Raw genomic sequence first — 21,019 nt, forward strand, 5'->3', positions numbered from 1 at the left:
AGGGACAGCAGGACATCATCTGCGAATAAGACTACTTTGTATTCCTGCCCTCCCACCTTCACACCAGCAATGTCCGGGTGCTCTCTAATCGCCTCCGCCAAGGGTTCCATTGCCAGAGCGAAGAGTTAAGGAGACAGCGGGCATCCCTGTCGCATACCTCGACCCAGCTGAAACGTCACCGAATGCTCGCCGTTCACCCTCACACACGCTCGTGGCGCCGTGTACAATGCCCCAATCCAGGTCCTGTATTAGAGTCCTATCCCAACCCTAGCTAGGACCTTGTCAAGGAACCCCCAGTGGACCCGGTCAAAGGCTTTTTCAGTGTCAAGCCCTAATAGCACCACAGGGCTAGCCTTTGTCTGGGCTGCATATAAGAGGTCCACTGTTCTACGGATATTGTCCATAGCTTGCCTGTTGGCTACAAAGCCCACCTGGTCAAGATGGATTAGGCTAGGCAACACCCTCCCCAATCGGTTGGCCAAAACCTTAGCCAGAATTTTAACATCAGCATTAAGTATCGATATTGGCCGGTACGAGGCACATTCAGTTCTATCTTTGCCAGGCTTGGTATTACCGCCACCCACGCCTCCATCGTCAATGGAAGAGAGGCTCCTTCTCTTACAGAATTAGTGATCAGAGTCAAATGAGGCACCAGTTGTGTTGCAAAGATCTTATAAAATTTGTTTGTAAAACCGTCTAATCCTGGTACTTTCCCTGATGGCAAAGCCTTGATAACCTTTATTACCTCTATTGATAGCTGTTTAAATTTTTTTGAAGATCTGTTTAAAATATTATGAAGAGTTGATTATTCTGAAATAGTTTTTTTTTTTTTTTTTTTTTATTATTTTATTTATAGTTTCAACTTTTTATACAAGCATTTAAATCTTGTTAAAGAAAAACAGAATATATATGGTAATTAATAGGAAACAAAAACTCTTCCCTCGTTGAAATAGTTTTTAAGGAGTTTTTTTTGCCGATAATGAAGCAGTATTGCTCGCATGGATTTTAGCTGGGAGCTTCTTGAAGCTTTTTCCTCCTTATTTTGAAAATACCCACTCATTGCTCAGGGCTTGTTCTGTAGAGAATCTTTTTGTTCTTTTTATTTAATTTTTTGGAAAACCCCACATAGTACCAGCATTCCATGCTACCAATCCTAGGGCAAGCAGTGGCTCCCCATGTCTGTCTCAATGGCTACAAGCGTGGCAAAGAAGGCAGATAGCAGTGTTTTGGAGAGACTGAAGATGCTTGAGATTAGACCGGATGCAATCTAAATAAACAATGTTACAATAGTCCAATCTGGTGACAAGAAGGGATAGACTAAGAGAATGGAAAGAAGCGGGGTTGAGATATTTCCTAACACAACGAAGCTGATGCAAAATGTGAAAACCTGATTTACAGAGACCAGAGACCTGGGGGATAAAAGAGAGACTCGGGTCCAGTGTAATAACTAAATAACTGAAGAATCAACTGGAGAGATAGGGATACCAAATAGATTCAGTGCAAGAGATGATATAGAGATGCCTCTCGTAAACCAACAAGCAACAGTTTTTTCTGGGGGTTCAAGACTAGTCTGAGAGCAGAGAACCAGGTGGAAACCTGACCCAAGGCATTTTGTAGAGGATCAATATCAAAGACAGAAGGGTTTGTAGGGAAAATGAGAATATAGTTGGCATAGAAATGAAAAAAATTCCCGGTGAACTGGATGAGAGAGGCTAGTGGACTCAAAAATAGGTTAAATAGCAGAGGTGACAGGACAGAGCCCTGAGGAACCCCACAGGAGAGAGACTGAGAAGCAGAAACTGAAACAGTAGTATCTACGTGAAAAGAGTGATCAGAAAGGTAAGAGGCAAACCAATTCAGTACTGTGACAGAAAGTTCGAGTGAAGAGAGTTGAGTCAGAAGTAAAGAGTGGTTAACCAGATCGAAGACAGCTGAAAGGTCTAGGACGACAGCAAGAAGGAATAAATCTTACTAAATAGGGCAGTAAGGATGGTCTCTGTACTGAAATATGGCTGGAATCTAGATTGTCTAGGGTGCAGCACTAAGGATTTCTCTATAAAAGATGAGAGCTGGGTGAAATCAATTTTCTTGAGGATCTTAGAGAGGAAACATAGGTTCAATACAGGGCGGTAATGAGACAGTGTGTGAGGATCTAAAGATGGTTTCTTAAGGATAAGGCGCACAACTGCACATTTCCAGGATGAAGGAACTGTTCCAGTCAAAAGACTATTGTTAATAACAGATAAAACCTTGGAGAAAGGGTGAAAAAAGCAAAAAGTGGGTCTCATACCAGAAAGAATCTTACTGAGCGATCCCAAGGTTTGAGAATGAAAAGAATACCAGGTTGAGATGCCAATTCTGTGAACAGGAGAGGTAAAGAAGAGGGTAACAGAAGAGGGTAGAAGGGGAAACAGGATAGAAAACTGGATCAATGAATGATCTGACCATGGGATCTGAATGGGAGCAAAAGAAACAGATTGAAAAAATGTCTCAGCAGGGGAATTGATCAGGTCAAGGGTGTGCCCATCAGATGGGTCAGGAAGGAAACTGTGTGAGATTAAGATTAGAAAGAAAGGAGATAAAATCTCTATCACAGGTAGACTGAGGGTTTTGAAATTGCCCAAGAATACATTTGGGAAGCGGTTAATAGTGTTGGTTATGGCCTGGAGGCAAATGTCCCAATTCAGAATGTATCAGTGACAGTAAAATGTATTTAGTCTTGAAGCTTATACCTTAGCATAAACTTTACTGTCAAAATAGGTGTATAGTTAGTGACAAGAAGTGGGTCCTTACTGGATTTTGGTAAAACAATCATTTGTGCTTACATGAAGGATCCTGTTATTAAAATGGTTTTCATTAATATGAGAATAAAACATTTTAAGTGTAGGTGATAGTTCTTTAGTGAAAATGTTGTAGTATTCTGCAGATAGACTGTTTGGACCAGGAGCTTTGTTATGGGGAAGACATTTAATTGCCAATTGGATTTCTTCTAGTGTTATAGATGATTCCAATTTGTCAAGTTATGATTTTGTCATCTGTGTAACATAGTAGATGATGGCAGATAAAAACCTGTACGGTCCATCCAGTCTGCCAAACAAGATAAACCCATAGCATAAGTTAAGATATGATACTACATATTCATACGTGATCTTGATTTGTCCTTGCCATTTTCAGGGCACAGACCATAAAAGTCTACCCAGCACTAGCCTTATTCTCCATCTATTGAAGCTGTAATTGAAGCCCACTCTAGCCCATCCAAATCTCTCCATCCATGATTGGGGTACAGACCATAGAAGTCTGGCTAGCACTGGCCCTGTTCTCCAGCTACTGAAGCTGAATCTGTCCAGCCATGATCAGGACACATGCCCAGCTCTGGTTTTGCTTCCCAATTACTGGTGTTGCTGTCTAATCACCACTAATCTTGTTTGGTTCCATGCCTTCTATACAGGATTCCTTTGTGTTTGTCCTACGCATTTTTGAATTCCATTACCGTTTTCATCTCCACCATCTCCCGCAGAAGGTCATTCCAGGTATCTAACATCCTCTCCGTGTCAGCTCCCCACAACCTAGTTCTACCACCTTCCCTCTTCTGGAAAACGTTTGTTTGTATATTAATACTTCTCAAGCAGAAATGCTGTTACTGCTTGATGTTCAGACAAAATTTCATTCACTACCACCTTCAGGCACAACCAAACACCACGAACCATAGCCAATATTACCAACAAATTACTCATGATAATCTACTTCCTTCCCCTAATATACCACGCATGGACTACTCCCAACATAAACAATAATCTACCCACAGAACACAAACCCTACAGATAACCCACTCACAGCTCACCAGACCACAAGAACAACAACCAACTAAAAGGAAAAACAAATACATACGGAAATAACCAACAGAAGGGGAAGAAAGGACACAACAAAACCAGATACCAAGAAAACAGGCAATTAATAAAAATGAACACATCAATGTCCCGAACCACACCCTACCACTCAATCCAAATGGGATACATAAACGCCAGATCAGTAGTAAATAAAACAGAGATTATAAAAGACTAGATCACTACAGACAATCTTGACCTCCTATTCATCACTGAAACCTGGATCCATGACCTTAAAGACCCTATAATCTTAGACTTATGCCCACCAGGATACAAAATCACCCACTGGACAAGAAACGGAAAAAGAGGAGGAGGAATAGCCATAATATACAAATCTGAGTTCATCATCACAACCACAGCTGAATCCATTTTGCCACAACTTGAAATCGCCTCTGTAAGAATCAATCACCCAAATTTGCAGGAACACCTTAACGCAATTCTACTCTACAGACCGCCAGGCAACTGGCAAGATTCCCAAACACACTTTATCTCGAACACTTGTGTCTCTACCTCAAACCTTATCATAATAGGAGACATCAACCTGCACTTTGAAGATAGCACCTCAACAAGCACCCAAGAATGCAAAGAATTCTTACGACTATGGGATCTGCATGGACCAAACACGCAACCAACTCACACTAAAGGACACACACTAGACATTATCATACACAAATTCGACTCCGACTCAAACCTTATACTAACAGGTACAAAATGGACTCCTGCACCGTGGTCAGACCACTATAAAGCACACATCTCCCTCCAATGGCGAATGAAAGACTCACTTAACAAACAAGAATGAAAAACCTACACCACGAGAGGAAAAATAGACCCAGTAATATTCTGGCAACAGATCTACCACAACGGATGGACAATAAGGGCAGATACAAACCAATTTCTCCTAGAATGGGACAATAGATGCAGATTAATATTAGACAATATTGCCCCAATTTAAACCAGAACTTCACACAGAAAGAATTCAATACCATGGTTCAACGAAGAACTGAAAAAACTTAAAACACAAGTTAGAAGGTTGGAACGTGCGTGGAATAAAAAGAAAGACAACCCCACACTTAATGCCTGGAAACAACTTCAAAGAAAATATAAATATACTATAAGACAAACTAAAAGATTATACTACAAAACTAAAATTGGACCAAACTACAAAGATACACATAAACTCTTCCAACTCGTGAATCAACTACTAGATACTACACCAGTCACAACCAACAGTAAAGATACACCAGGTGCAGACTATTTTGTGAATTACTTCAATGACAAAATCATAAAACTGCGACTTAAAATACCTGTCAGCACCATTGACTACACCGATCTCCTTGACTGTCTAGATCCAGACCCTGGTGTATACCTAGCAGACAGAACCTGGACCAACTTCGAGATACTATCGGAGGATCTCATCTCCCACACGCTCAAAAGATTTGCCAAATCTCATTGCAAATTAGACATATGCCCAAACAACCTTATGACATCTGCCCATCAACAATTTATAACAGACCTAATGAACCATTTGAACTATATGTTACAAAATGGACTCTTCCCGAAGGAGAAAGGAAATATTCTACTCACCCCCATACCCAAAGACGCAAAGAAAAGTGCGAGTGAACTAACCAACTACAGACCAGTAGCTTCCATTCCCTTAATAACCAAACTAATGGAAGGAATGGTGACCAAACAACTCACAAACTACTTAAACAAATTTTCAATACTACATGACTCCCAGTCAGGATTCCGGTCTACCCACAGTACTGAAACAGAACCAGTTAGTCTCATGACTAAATTCAAACAATTGATTGCAACTGGTAAGAATGTACTACTCCTACAATTTGACATGTCCAGCGCCTTTGACATGGTTGATCATGGAATACTATTACATATCCTAGAGTACTTCAGAATTGGAGGCAACATTCTCAATTGGTTCAAAGAGTTCCTAACCACACGATCATACCAGGTGACATCTAATTCGACTACATCAGCCACATGGATACCTGATTGTGGAGTTCCACAGGGATCCCCCCTCTCACCGACCTTATTCAACTTAATGATGATACCCTTGGCCAAACTACTATCAAACCAAAACCTCAACCCATACATATACACAGACGACGTAACGATCTACATCCCATTTAAACAAGATTTAAAGGAAATTTCCATTGATATCAACCAGAGCCTACATATCATGCATTCATGGGCGGATGCATTTCAGCTGAAACTCAATGCAGAAAAAACCCAATGCCTAATACTCACCTCTCAACATAATACGAACAAATTTACCACCATTAACACACCAAAACTGAATCTTCCAATTTCGGACACCCTAAAAATTCTTGGAGTTACCATTGATCGTCACCTAACACTTGAGAATCACGCGAAAAACACAACAAAGAAGATGTTCCACTCAATGTGGAAATTAAAAAGAGTAAGACCTTTCTTCCCAAGGACCGTCTTCCGTAACCTGGTACAATCAATGGTACTCAGCCATCTAGACTATTGCAATGCACTCTATGCTGGCTGCAATGAGCAAATAATCAAGAAACTTCAGACAGCCCAGAACACTGCAGCTAGACTCATATTCGGTAAAACAAAATATGAAAGTACTAAACCCCTACGAGAAAAGCTACACTGGCTCCCACTCAAAGAACGCATCACGTTCAAAATATGTACCCTAGTTCACAAAATCATTCATGGAGATGCCCCATCCTACATGTCAGACCTGATAGACTTATCACCCAGGAACGCTAAAAAAACATCCCGCACATTCCTTAATCTTCACTCCCCCAACTGCAAAGGTCTAAAATACAAACTAACGCATGCATCAACCTTTTCCTACTTGAGCACACAATTCTGGAATGCGCTGCCGCACAACTTAAAAATGATCTATGAACTAACTAACTTCCGCAAACTACTGAAGACCCATCTCTTTGACAAGGCATACCACAAAGATCAACAAATGTGAACTCCTACACATATATCCAGAACTGCCTTACGATATTTGCTTGTTATATTACTATCATGCTTTATCATTATCATGTCACCCAAGATCTTTTTGCAATACTAAATGTCTATTTTCTTATATATTTCCACTATTCATGATGTATTGTAAGCCACATTGAGCCTGCAAAGAGGTGGGAAAATGTGGGATACAAATGCAATAAATAAATAAATAAATAAATGTCGGTATCATATCACCCCTGTCTCTCCTTTCCTCCAAGGTGTGTATCTTCAAACCCCCATACTATTTTCGTCTCTTTTCTCTGAACCGTTTCAAGTCTTTTTACATCCTTAGCAAGATATGACCTCCAAAACAGAACACAATACTCCAAGTGGGGCCTCACTGAAGACTTGTACAGGGGCATCAACACCTCCTTTCTTCTGCCAGTTATACCCCTCTCTATGCAGCTTAGAATCCTTCTGGCCGTGACCACTGCCTTGTCACATTATTTAATCAACTTAACATCCTCAGACACCATCACCCCAAGGTCTTCAATCTCTCTCTCGGAAAAACTTACTAAAATATCTGTAAATCTGGAAGATGTAATGGAGCAGTTCTGCAAACTGAAGAGTAGCAAATCTCCTGGACCGGATGGTATTCAACCTAGGGTACTGATAGAACTAAAAAATGAGCTGGCGGAGCTATTATTATTGATTTGTAATTTATCCTTAAAATCAAGCGTGGTACTGGAAGATTGGAGGGTGGCCAATGTAACGCCAATATTTAAAAAAGGTTCCAGAGGAGACCCGGGAAATTATAGACTGGTGAGTCTGACATCGGTGCCGGGCAAAATGCTTGAGACTATAATCAAGAACAAAATTACAGAGCACGTTCAAAAGCATGGACTAATGGGACAAAGTCAACATGGATTTAGTGAAGGGAAGTCTTGCCTCACCAATCTGCTGCATTTCTTTGAAGGGGTAAACAAACATATGGACAAAGGTGAGCCAGTTGATATTGTGTATCTAGATTTTCAGAAGGCGTTTGATAAGGTCCCTCATGAAAGACTACAGAGGAAATTCGAGGGACATGGGATCGGAAGTAGTGTCTTACTGTGGATTAAAAACTGGTTGAAAGGAAACAGAGAGTAGGACTAAAAGGTCAGTATTCGCAATGGAGAAGAGTAGTTAGCGGGGTCCCTCAGGGATCGGTGCTGGGACCTCTGCTTTTTAACATATTCATAAATGACCTAGAGATGGGGGTAACTAGTGAGGTAATCAAATTTGCCGATGACACAAAGTTATTCAAAGTAGTCAAATCGCAGGAAGATTGTGAAAATCTACAACAGAACCTTACGAGACTGGGAGACTGAGCGTCTAAATGGCAGATGACGTTTAATGTGAACAAGTGCAAAGTGATGCATGTGGGAAAGAGGAACCCAAATTATAACTACGTCATGCAAGGTTCAGCGTTGGAGTCCGTACCGAGAAAGGGATCTAGGTGTCGTCGTTGATGATATGTTGAAAACATTCTCCTGATGTGCTGCTGCGGCTAGGAAAGCAAATAGAATGTTGGGTATCATTAGGAAAGGGATGGAAAACAAAATAAGGATATTATTTCTGCCGTTGCATGGTGCGACCGCACCTTGAGTATTGTGTTCAATTCTGGTCGCCGCACCTCAAAAAGACATAGGAAATTGGAAAAGGTGCAGAGAAGGGCAACAAAGATGATACAGGGGATGGGACGGCTTCTCTATCAGGAGAGGCTGAAGAGGCTGGGGCTCTTTAGCTTGGAGAAAAGGCTGGAGGGGAGATATATAGAGGTCTATAAGATAATGAGTGGAATGGAACGGGTCGATGTGGAGCATCTGTTTATGCTTTCCAAAAATACTAGGATAAGGGGCATGTGATGAGCTGCAGTGTGGTAAATTTAAACGAATCGAAGGAAAATGTTTCTTCACTCAATGCGTAGTTAAACTCTGGAAAAGGTGGTTAAGGCGGTTACTTAGCAGACTTCAAAAAAGGGTTGGACGGCTTCTTGGAGAAAAAAGCCATAGAATGTTATTGAATGGACAAGGGAATACAGTATTTCTAGGATGGGTGGGACAAATTGCTTGTTCTTTTGGCCACTGTCGGTGACAGGGTGCTGGGCTCGATGGACCCTTGGTCTGTCCCAGCATGGCGATGCTTATGTACTTATGTACATACATCTCCTTTGGATTTTTGCACCCCCAAGTACATCACTTTGCACTCCTTCACATTAAATTTTAACTGCCAGTCTTTGACCATTCTTCATATTTGAAGAGTACAAGTCTTAATCTGCCGTCATCTACTATGTTATGTTATGTTATGTTATGTAATGTATCTCTTCTAATGGTTTCTACTCCCTCCGGGGTATCCACTCTACTGTCTAACTTTATGCCATTCACAAAAAAGGCAAACGTTTCTTTCTAACCCTTCAGCAATGTCTCCCACAAATATATTAAACAGAATCGGCCCCAGTACCGACCTTTGAGACACTTCCTTTCCAGAGATATATACAGGGGGGCGGGGGGACAACAGAGCTGCAACATGCTGGGGACATCTGTCAGATGAGCCCCCACCCCCAAATCCAGGGAACACTCTGGAGGAGGTGTGACACATAATAAACTCTCTGGGTAATTGCTTCCACTTCATCACTTCATCATAGAATTACTCAAGTTCCCAGCAGTGATAGTGTCCCTTTAAATGTTCTGGGTATCTCTTAATACATTGTCCTCCCAATTACACAGCTGTGCTGGACTGCATCCAGGTTCAATAGAGCCAGCCCTCTGATTCCCAGCCGGGGTTTTAATAGTGCACATCCAAACTACCAATAAGCTTGTTTAAAACACTTTGCCTCTTTATTGTTCCATGGTTGAAACAATTCTCAAATTTAATCCATATCCGTACCCTTACCTCTGTTCATCTCAGCATCAGGAATTTTAGTTTAAGCAAGCTTCCAGCTATTCTATATATTTTATAGTGCTATATTTGAAACACAATTCAGAAGGTTAAACAAATAGTTTTAATATTCACAACATCGCACAGATACCTTCTTCATTTATTTACATTTTTCAGTCTGCATGAGAAAAAAGGCTAGCCTCCTGGTCCATGTGTCCGACTCAGCTCCTAATGTTCCAGGGACTAAACATTAATAGGCACCTCTTACAGGGGTCCAAGGGGAATACACAAAAATCAGCAGAAAGCTGGTGAATTATTGTTTATACAGACATGCAAAGTCGCATTTACCCCCCTTCTCCATCTCACATGCCAAGGCACTCTTTCCTTCAGCACTGGCTCCTCTCCTCTCGTCTATTCCTCTCTCTCTCTGCCCTCCTGTGTCATTGCTTTCTTGCTTCTTTCCCGGTTTGGCATCTGTTGCTCCTGCTCTTTGCGTTCCATCCTAGGTGGAACGGGCATCCACAGTGCTAAAAACAAGCTGCCTTTGGGTGGTCTGCAGGGCCTTCCTTCTGCCAGTCCTGCCTCCTCCAGAAACAGAAAATAGAATCAGAAGAAACAAGACCAGCAGAGGGAAGGCTCTGTGGACCACCCACTGGCAGCGCTGTGGCTGCTGGTGCCAGCCAGGATAGAACGCAAGATTAAAAGACCCTTGGATGAAGGATGGGGGAGGAAGCAGAAGCGATAGATGCCGAATTGGGGGAGGGTGGTCACAAATGCCAAACCGAGGGGGGATGAGGGAACAGAGTGAGAAATCCCATACCACGAGGGAGGGGGATATCTAAATGATGTGGGACCTGCAGGGGAAGAGGGAGAGATAAATTAACCAGAGGGGGGGAGGGAAAGAAATGAAATGATGCCAGGATCTGTGGAGTGAGGGGGAACAGGGAAAGATATTGGACCCACAGTTAGAGGGGTGGGGTCAGGAGAGAGTGGGACCTTTGCTGAATTCCTGGGGAAGAAGACAAGAGGAAGGGGGCAGAGAGAGAGAGAAAGAAAGAGATGCTGGATATGGTTGGGGGGGGTGGATAGGGACACAGACGAATGATGATAGACACATGAAGGGAATGGGGATACGGAAGGATGATACTGGATAGGGCAACAATACAGACACAGAGAGGAGGGATACATAACATGGTAGGAGGATAGGAGCAGGAACACAGGGGAAATATTGGACAGGGTGATAAGCAACACACAGAGGGAAGATGGATAGTGGACATGGAGAGAGAAGAAATGGCAAATGGACAAAGAGATCGTGGCAAAAGTGTTAAGAGAAGAAAGAGGAAAGTAGAAACCAGAGACTGGGACCAACACAATTTGGGAAAAAAAATGACCAGATGACAAAGGTAGAAAAGGGAATGTTATTTTCTATTTATTGATTAGAATATGTCAGCTTTTGGAATGTCCATCTGCCAGAGCTAATTTTAGACAGCTGAGGCCCTGTAAGAAAAACCTCCCTCATTGGCCTTCAATCTCCAGTTCTGGGATAAGCCACTCTTGGCATCTCTGTTAATTGGGGGAGGGGGAAATAATTTTTCTTTTCAAATCACTAAGGAAATCTACTGTAGCAGTTTTTAATTTTCAAAAGATTGACTATTTCAAAATGAGGAAAATGGTTAAAAAGAAGTTGAAAGGATCGGCCACAAAGGTTAGGACTTTAAATCAGGTGTGGACATTCTTAGTACAGCCCTACCAGTATATTCTTTCCCTCCACATATGGGATTTCTATCCATAAGTATCCATGGTATCTGTTTTATGTAGAATGTATATTTTGTTTGTCTCAATTTCCTCTTTAACATATAGCACAACTCCCTGTCCAATTAGATCCACTTAGTACATAAGTATTGCCATACTGGGAAAGACCAAAGGTCCATCAAGCCCAGCATCCTGTTTCCAACAGTGGCCAATCCAGGTCACAAATACCTGGCAAGATCCCAAAAAAGTACAAAACATTTTATACTGCTTACCCCAGAAACAGTGGATTTTCCCCAAGTCCATTTAATAATGGTCTATGGACTTTTCCTTTAGGAAGCCGTCCAAACCTTTCTTAAACTCCACTAAGCTAACTGCCTTTACCACATTCTCTGGCAACGAATTCCAGAGTTTAATTACACGTTGAGTGAAGAAAAATTTTCTCCGATTAATTTTAAATTTACTACATTGTAGCTTCCTCGCATGCCCCCTAGTTCTAGTATTTTGGGAAAGCGTAAACAGACGCTTCACATCTACCCGTTCAACTCCACTCATTATTTTATAGACCTCTATCATATCTCTCCTCAGCCGCCTTTTCTCCAAGCTGAAGAGCCCTAGCCGCTTTAGCCTTTCCTCATAGGGAAGTGGTCCCATCCCCTTTATCATTTTCGTCATCCTTCTCTGCACCTTTTCTAATTCCACTATATCTTTTTTGAGATGCGGTGACCAGAACTGAACACAATATTCGAGGTGTAGTCGCACCATGGAGCGATACAAAGGCATTATAACATCTTCATTTTTGTTTTCCATTCCTTTCCTAATAATACCTAACATTCTATTTGCTTTCTTAGCTGCAGCAGCACACTGAGCAGAAGGTTTCAACGTATCATCAACGACGACACCTAGATCCCTTTCTTGGTCCGTGACTCCTAACGTGGAACCTTGCATGATGTAGCTATAATTTGGGTTCCTCTTTCCCACATGCATCACTTTGCACTTGCTCACATTAAACGTCATCTGCCATTTAGACGTCCAGCCTTCCAGTCTTGTAAGATCCTCTTGTAATTTTTCACAATCCTCCCGCGATTTAATGACTTTGAATAACTTTGTGTCATCAGCAAATTTAATTACGTCACTAGTTACTCCCATCTCTAGGTCATTTATAAATATGTTAAAAAGCAGCGGTCCCAGCACAGAGCCCTGGGGAACCCCACTAACTGCCCTTCTCCACTGAGAATACTGACCATTTAACCCTACTCTCCGTTTCTATCTTTTAACCAGTTTTTAATCCACAATAGAACACTACCTCCTATCCCATGACTCTCCAATTTCTTCTGGAGTCTTTCATGAGGTACTTTGTCAAACGCCTTCTGAAAATCCAGATACACAATATCAACCGGCTCACCTTTATCCACATGTTTGTTCACCCCTTCAAAGAAATGTTGTAGATTGGCGAGGCAAGATTTTCCTTCACTAAATCCAAGTTGACTTTGTCTCATTAATCTATGCTTTTGAATTTGCTCTGTAGTTTTGTTCTTAATAATAGTCTCTACCATTTTGGCCAGCACCGATGTCAGACTCACCGGTCTATAATTTCCCGGATCTCCTCTGGATCCTTTTTTTAAAAATCGGCGTTACATTGGCCACCCTCCAATCTTCCGGTACCACGCTCGATTTTAAGGATAAATTACATATTTCTAACAGTAGCTCTGCAAGCTCATTTTTCAGTTCTATCAGTACTCTGGGATGAATACCATCCAGTCTAGGAGATTTGCTACTCTTCAGTTTGTAGAACTGCCCCATTACATCCTCCAGGTTTACAGAGAATTCATTAAGTTTCTCCGACTCGTCAGCTTCAAATACCATTTCCGGCACCGGTATCCCACCCAAATCTTCCTTGGTGAAGACCGAAGCAAAGAATTCATTTAATCTCTCCGCTACGGCTTTGGCTTCCCTGATCGCCCCTTCTACTCCTCGGTCATCTAGCGATCCAACCGATTCTTTTGCCGGCTTCCTGCTTTTAATATACCTAAAAAAAATGTAATATGTGTTTTTGCCTCCAACGCAATCTTTTTTTGAAATCCCTCTTAGCCTTCCTTATCAGCACTTTGCATTTGACTTGACATTCCTTATGCTGTTTCTTATTATTTTCAGTCGGTTCCTTCTTCCATTTTCTGAAGGATTTTCTTTTAGCTCTTATAGCTTCCTTCACCTCACTTTTTAACCATGCCGGCTGTCGTTTGGTCTTCCGTCCTCCTTTTTTAATACACGGAATATATTTGGCCTAGGCTTCCAGGATGGTGTTTTTGAACAGCATCCATGCTTGATGTAAATTTTTGACCCTCGCAGTCGCTCCTCTAAGTTTTTTTTTCACCGTTCTTCGCATTTTATCATAGTCTCCTTTTTTAAAGATAAACGCTAATGTATTTGATTTCCTATGTATACTCAAAGCTAATATGAAATCCGATCATATTATGATCACTGTTATCAAGCGGCCCCAGCACCATTACCTCCCGCACCAGATCATGTGCTCCACTAAGGACTAGGTCTAGAATTTTTCCTTCTCTCGTCGGCTCCTGTACCAGCTGCTCCATAAAGCTGTCCTTGATTTCATCAAGGAATTTTACCTCCCTAGCGTGCCCCGATGTTACATTTATCCAGTCAATATCGGGGTAATTGAAATCACCCATTATTATTGTGTTGCCCAGTTTGTTTACGTCCCTAATTTCCTTTAACATTTCTGCATCCGTCTGTTCATCTTGGCCAGGCGGATGGTAGCACACTCCTATCACTATCCTTTTCCCCTTTACACCTGAAATTTCAATCCACAGTGATTCCAAGAAGTGTTTTGTTTCCTGCAGAATTTTCAATCTATTTGATTCAAGGCTCCGTTAATATACAATGCTACCCCTCCACCAATTCGATCCACCCTATCACTACGATATAATTTGTATCCCGGTATGACAGTGTCCCACTGGTTATCCTCCTTCCACCAGGTCTCAGAGATGCCTATTATATCTAATTTTTCATTTAGTGCAATATATTTTAACTCTCCCGTCTTATTTCTTAGGCTCCTTGCATTCGCATATAGACATTTCAAACTATGTTTGTTGTTCCTATTTATATCATGCTCAGTACTTGACAGTATTAATTTGTAATCTTTTGTCTGATTTTTATTTTTATTTAAGGACACCTGATGTACTATGGTCTCTTTTGCAACCTCACAATCAGGATACCCTATCTTCCCTGTTTTGGTGATATCTTTGGAAGATATCTTATCCCGAACCATGCGCTTTTGAGCGACTGTCAGCCTTCTCCCTGTTTCTAGTTTAAAAGCTGCTCTATCTCCTTTTGAATTGACAACGCCAGCAGCCTGGTCCCACCCTGGTTAAGGTGGAGCCCATCCTTTCGGAATAAGCTCCCCCTTCCCCAGAATGTTGCCCAGTTCCTAACAAGTCTAAAACCCTCCTCTCTGCACCATCGTCTCATCCACACATTGAGACTCTGGAGCTCTGCCAGTCTCTTGGGCCCTGCGCATGGAACGAGTAGCATTTCAGAAAATGCTACACTAGAGGATCTGGATTTGAGCTTTCTACCTAAGAGTCTAAATTTGACTTCCAGAACCTCTCTCCCACATTTTCCTATGTCATTGGTACCCACGTGTACCAATACAGCCGGCTCCTCCCCACCACTATCTAAAATCCTGTCTAGGTGATGCATAAGGTCTGGCTCCATTTTGTTATACACCTTGATTTTGGATTTTTCTGTAGGGTGCCCTTTTAAATCTAAATATATGTTTTATCTTTTATACCTTTTTTTATGCAATACGAGTTTTTCTTCGCTGTGCAATCTGTCCTGTCAGACAGACAACATGTCTACTTCCAGCTGATGTGATGTTTTTCTTTGCCCTTTTCTTCCTTTTTTTCTTTTTGTGTCTTTACTTTGTTTTTAGCCTACATAGCCTATATCTTTACTTTTTTATGCAACACCATAAGGTCTACCACCTTCGCATCAGGCAGGCAAGTGACCAGGCAATCCTCACATCCACCAGCCAATGTAACGCTGTCTACATGCCTAATGATCAAATCACCAATTCAACAGCTGTTCTAACCCATCCCTCCTGGACAGAAGCTCCTGGAGACACATCCTCAGTGCAAGAGGATATTGCATCCCCTGGTGGGAAGATCCTGGCTACAGGATTACTTTCTTCTTCACCAGGGTGATGCTGTCCTCTACTAGAGAGCATGATCCTCATGTCCACCAACCACCCAACTATCTACATGCCTAATAATCGAATCACCACCTACAACAGTCATCCTAACCCGTCCTCCAGGGCAGAAGCTCCTAGAGACACTCCTCAGTTTCGAGAACATATTGTATCCCTGGGGGCTGTCCTGGTTACAGGATTACTTTCAACTTCTCTAGGGTGATGCTCTTCTTTTAGGAGACCTCCCTCCTCCAAGGCAGCACAGGGGCTACCAGACTAGTGATAGGGCTCATTCTCTGAGAGGTAGGAGCTGTTTGCATTGAGCACACCTATATAGCCTCTCACCAACTGGGAGATAATCATACATATGACACTCAGTTCAAAAGACTGGATAGCACTCCTCTCGCTGCTGGATTGCTGTCTGCATCTTGTATTACTGAATTATTTATTTAAAACTTGTTAAGATACTAAGGATATAGACTAATATAAAGAGCTTTAAGATTGTATAGGGAAGAGAAAGGGGATGGGACTCTGTGGTTACAATCAAAGCGGTTTTACATATTACATACAGGTACTTATAATACCTGGAGCAATGGAAGGTTAAGCGACTTGCCCAGAGTCATTGTGTGATTTATTTAGTGTTGCTTCTCAGAAAGTTATGAAATTTAATTAAAACTCTGTAATGAAAACTCCCCTCTTTGTTATCCTAATTAGATAACTGACTATAACATTAAGACTACAAATGAAGAGATGTGCTAGGGGTGGGTGGGATGTTGGCCCTGCTATGCCTTCTAGAGGCTATCTGTTAATGCTGTAGGCTGTTACAGTTAAGTTTCTACCTCTGGCACAAAGTTTAAGTTTAAATTCTATGGTAGAAGGATTGACACTATGGAAAACTAGCTTAATAAAGTTTGCGTTTTAAAATTCAAACTCTCTTTATCAATAAACCTACAACTTCTCTTTTCATTCCCAATCTTTAAATTACCAGAGCAGAGAGCAAAATAATGCTCACCTTACCAGAGAAATATCCTCTTCTCTCAGGTGCAGATGATCAAAATCCCCACACTGTTCCAAACAGCACTCTAAAATTAGCACTGGGAAAAGCAAGGGGGAAAAATGCCCCTATGAGCAAAGGTAAAAGCATTTCAAGTTATACATAAGTAGAGAGGTGTGGTAGCCGTGTTAGTCCACTCTTAAAGATTATCAACAGAAATCAAACAAAATAAAACATGGAAAAGAAAATAAGATGATACCTTTTTTATTGGACATAACTTAATATTTTCTTGATTAGCTTTCGAAGGTTGCCCTTCTTCCTCAGATCGGAAATAAGCAAATGTGGTAGCAGATAGTATATATGAGAGAAACATCAAAGCATTACTTTGACAGTTGACAGAGTGGGAGGGTGGGGGTATGCATGGGGACATCAAAGCATTTCATTGATATTCTAACAGAATGGGTGTTGGTAGGTGAGAGGAGGGTAATAAACAGAGAAATAAATAGAGAAATACGCTTATGTTTTATAATGAGTTAGAAGACCCAGATCCTTATTAAGTCCTGTTTGTTGGGTGTAAAATATTCAGTCATTCTATTTCAAAGGTCTTACGCTCCTGTATTGTTTTAAAATTACCTTTCAGTATTCTTACTGTGAAATCACTGGTGCTGTGTTCTGGTCTTGTGAAGTGTTGGCCCACAGGGGTGAGGGCCTGACTGGCACCGGCTATTTTCATGTGATGTCTGTGCAGATTGAATCTTGTCTTAAGCATCTGGCCTGTTTCTCCAATATATCATCTTCGTTACATTTTTTTACACTGAATGATATATACCACATTGGAAGATGAGCATGTAAAATATTCCTTATGTTGAATATTTTTTCCTTTGTGAATGACTGTGGGGTCTTGTGAAATGTTTGGCATAGTTTTGCAGCTGGCTGTGTTACACGGAAACGTGCCCTTTTCTTTTTCCATCTGTGTTGGAAGTTTACTTCTGATCAGCTTGTGTTTTAATTTGGTGGCAGTCGGAAGGCCAGCACTGGTGGGGATGGGAATATCTCTTTCAGTAATTCATCTTCCTGAAGTAGTGGCTGTAGGTCTCTTATGATTTTCCTCAGTTTCTCCAGCTCTGGGTTTGTATGTCACTACAAGGGGAATTCTTTCTGTGGCTTTTTTTCTTTGTACTGTAGCAGATTTTCCCTGGGTGTTTGAGGGAGGAGGCAATATTCTTGGAGATTATTTTGGGGTTGTAGCCTTTCTGTTGAAGGATGCAGTCAGGGTTTCAGGTGTCTGTCTCTATCCTCTGGGTCCAAGCAGATACGGTGGTATCTTGGGGCTTGGCTGTAATAATGGATCTTTTTGTATGTGAAGGGTGGAAGCTGGAGTTGTGGAGGGTAGCTGCATCTGTCTGTGGGTTTCTTGTATATAGATGTTGTATACAGCCATCACTGATTGAGGACTGTGGTGTCCAAAAAATTGACTTTTCTGGGGAGTAGTCAATTTTGAATCTGATTGTAGGATGGTATGTATTGAAGGAATAGTAAATTGTTCAGAGTTTCTTCCCCTCCGTCCAAATCATAAAAATGTCATCCGATGTACCGGTAGTATTTTAGAGGTTTGGTCTGGTATGTATTCAGAAATGTCTCTTCCAGCTCAGCCATAAAAAAGCCATCTTCCAATGTGGTATATATCATTCAGTGTAAAAAAATGTAACGAAGGATGCTATATTGGAGAAACAGGCCAGATGCCTTAAGACAAGATTCAATCTGCATAGACATCATATGAAAATAGCCGGTGCCAGTCAGGCCCCCACCCCTGTGGGCCAACACTTACTTCACAAGACCAGAACACAGCACCAGTGATTTCACAGTAAGAATACTGAAAGGTAATTTTAAAACAATACAGGAACGTAAGACCTTTGAAATAAGAATGACTGAATATTTTGACACCCAACAAACAGGACTTAATAAGGATCTGGGTTTTCTAACTCATTATAAAACATAAAGCTGTATTTCTCTGTTTATTACCCTCCTCTCACCTACCAACACCCATTCTGTTAGAATATCAATGAAATGCTTTGATGTCCCCATGCATACCCCCACCCTCCTACTCTGTCAGACTGTCAAAGTAATGCTTTGATGTTTCTCTCATATATACTATCTGCTGCCACATTTGCTTATTTCCGATCTGAGGAAGAAGGGCAACCTTCGAAAGCTAATCAAGAAATGTATTAAGTTATGTCCAATAAAAAAGGTATCATCTTATTTTCTTTTCCATGTTTTATTTTGTTTGATTTCTGTTGATAAGTTATACATAGGAGCGACTCACACACCACGGAGCCCATTCCTGGCAGAATACTCGGTATGTTGGTTCTAGTTTTTCTTTTATGCTTTCCTGTCTGTCATCTGCTAATTCTCTTTCAAGCGGCTGCTATCCATTTCTTTTCCCCTCTCTCCTGTCTATTCCCTCACTATACCTGCCTCTGACATTTAGTTTGTTCCTATTTATCTCTTTCCTATCTTTTATTTTATTTTCTGCCTGTCAACTCAAATTTCACCCTCTTTCTCACTTTTCTCTTTACTTTTCAGCTACCTATCAAATTTCCATCTTCTCTCATATACTAGCTGTCTCATTACCCATCTCACTCCTTACTCAGCCCTCCATTCCCCCCATTACCTATTTCTACTCTCTGTAAATACTATCCTCTCATTCATTTCCTTGCCACCTCCTTCCTGATGAGTCCCGATCTACCTCTCCACATGAGAAATCTCAGCAGGAATCCAGGTCCAAGTATCAGCCTGCTTGTCGACATTGCTTGCCTGGATGTCTCACTGACATCTGAACTAAACATGACCAAGACTGAGCTTCTTGTCTGTCTTCCTAACCCACCTCTCTTCTTCCCCCATTCTCTATCTCTGTGGATAACACTCTCAGTCTCCCTGTCTCATCAGCTCATAACCTTGGGGTTATCTTTGACTCCTCTCTCTCTTTTTCTGCACATATCCAACAAACTGCTAAACCTGTTGTTTCTTTCACTATAATATCACCAAAATTTGCCCTTTCCTTTCTGAGCACACTACCAAAAACCCTTATTCACACTAACCCCTCTCGCTTAGACTATTGCAACTTCTTCTCACAGGTATCCCATTAAGCCATATTTTCCCCTTCAATCTGTTCAAAATTCTGTTGCATGAGGAAAGACTAAGGAGGCTAGGGCTTTTCAGCTTGGAGAAGAGAGAGCTGAGGGGAGACATAATAGAGGTATATAAAATAATGAGTGGAGTGGAACAGGTGGACTTGAAGCGTCTGTTCACACTTTCCAAAAATACTAGGACTAGGGGGTATACGATGAAACTACAGTGTAGTAAATTTAAAACAAATAGGAAAAAATTTTCTTCAACCCAACGCATAATTAAAACTCTGGAATTCGTTGCCGGAGAACGTAGTGAAGGCGGTTAGCTTAGTAGAGTTTAAAAAGGGGTTGGACGGTTTCCTAAAGGAGAAGTCCATAGACCGCTACTAAATGGCTTGGGAAAAAGTCCACAATTTCGGAAATAACTTGTATAAAATGTTTGTACGTTTGGGTAGCTTGCCAGGTGCCCTTGACCTGGATTGGCCGCTGTCGGGGACAGGATGCTGGGTTCGATGGACCTTTGGTCTTTTCCCAGTATGGCATTACTTATGACTTACATTCCGCCAGTATCACTATGCTCATATTAGCCCTCTCCTCAAGTCACTTCATTGGCTCCCTATCTGTTTCCACATACAGTTCAGACCTCCTCTTATTGACTTATAAGTGCATTCACTTTGCAGCTCCTCAGTACCTCTCCACTCTTATCTCTCCTTACACTCCTCCTCCCGGGAACTCTGTACATTGGATTAAATCTCTCTATCTGTACCCTTCTCTTCCACTGCTAACTCCAGACTCCGTACCTTTTATCTTGCTGCACCATATGCTGGAGTAGACTTCTGAGCCAGTACGTCAAGCTCCATCTCTGGAAGTCTTCAAATCTAGGCTACACCTTTTTAATGCTGCTTTAACTCCTAACCCCTATTCATTTGTACAGTACCCTTGTATGTTTTATCTTCCCCAAGAGACAGGCAGAGCTCCAGAGTCTCAATGCGTGGATGAGACGATGGTGCAGGGAGGAGGGCTTTAGATTTGTTAGGAACTGGGCAACATTCTGGGGAGGGGGAGCCTATTCCGAAAGGATGGGCTCCATCTTAACCAGAGTGGGACCAGGCTGCTGGCATCGGCGGTTAAGAAGGAGATAGAGCAGCTTTTAAACTAGAAATGGGGGGAAGGCCGACAGTCGCTCAAA

Source organism: Microcaecilia unicolor, chromosome 7 (genome assembly GCF_901765095.1).
Source record: "Microcaecilia unicolor chromosome 7, aMicUni1.1, whole genome shotgun sequence".
NCBI lineage: Eukaryota > Metazoa > Chordata > Amphibia > Gymnophiona > Siphonopidae > Microcaecilia > Microcaecilia unicolor.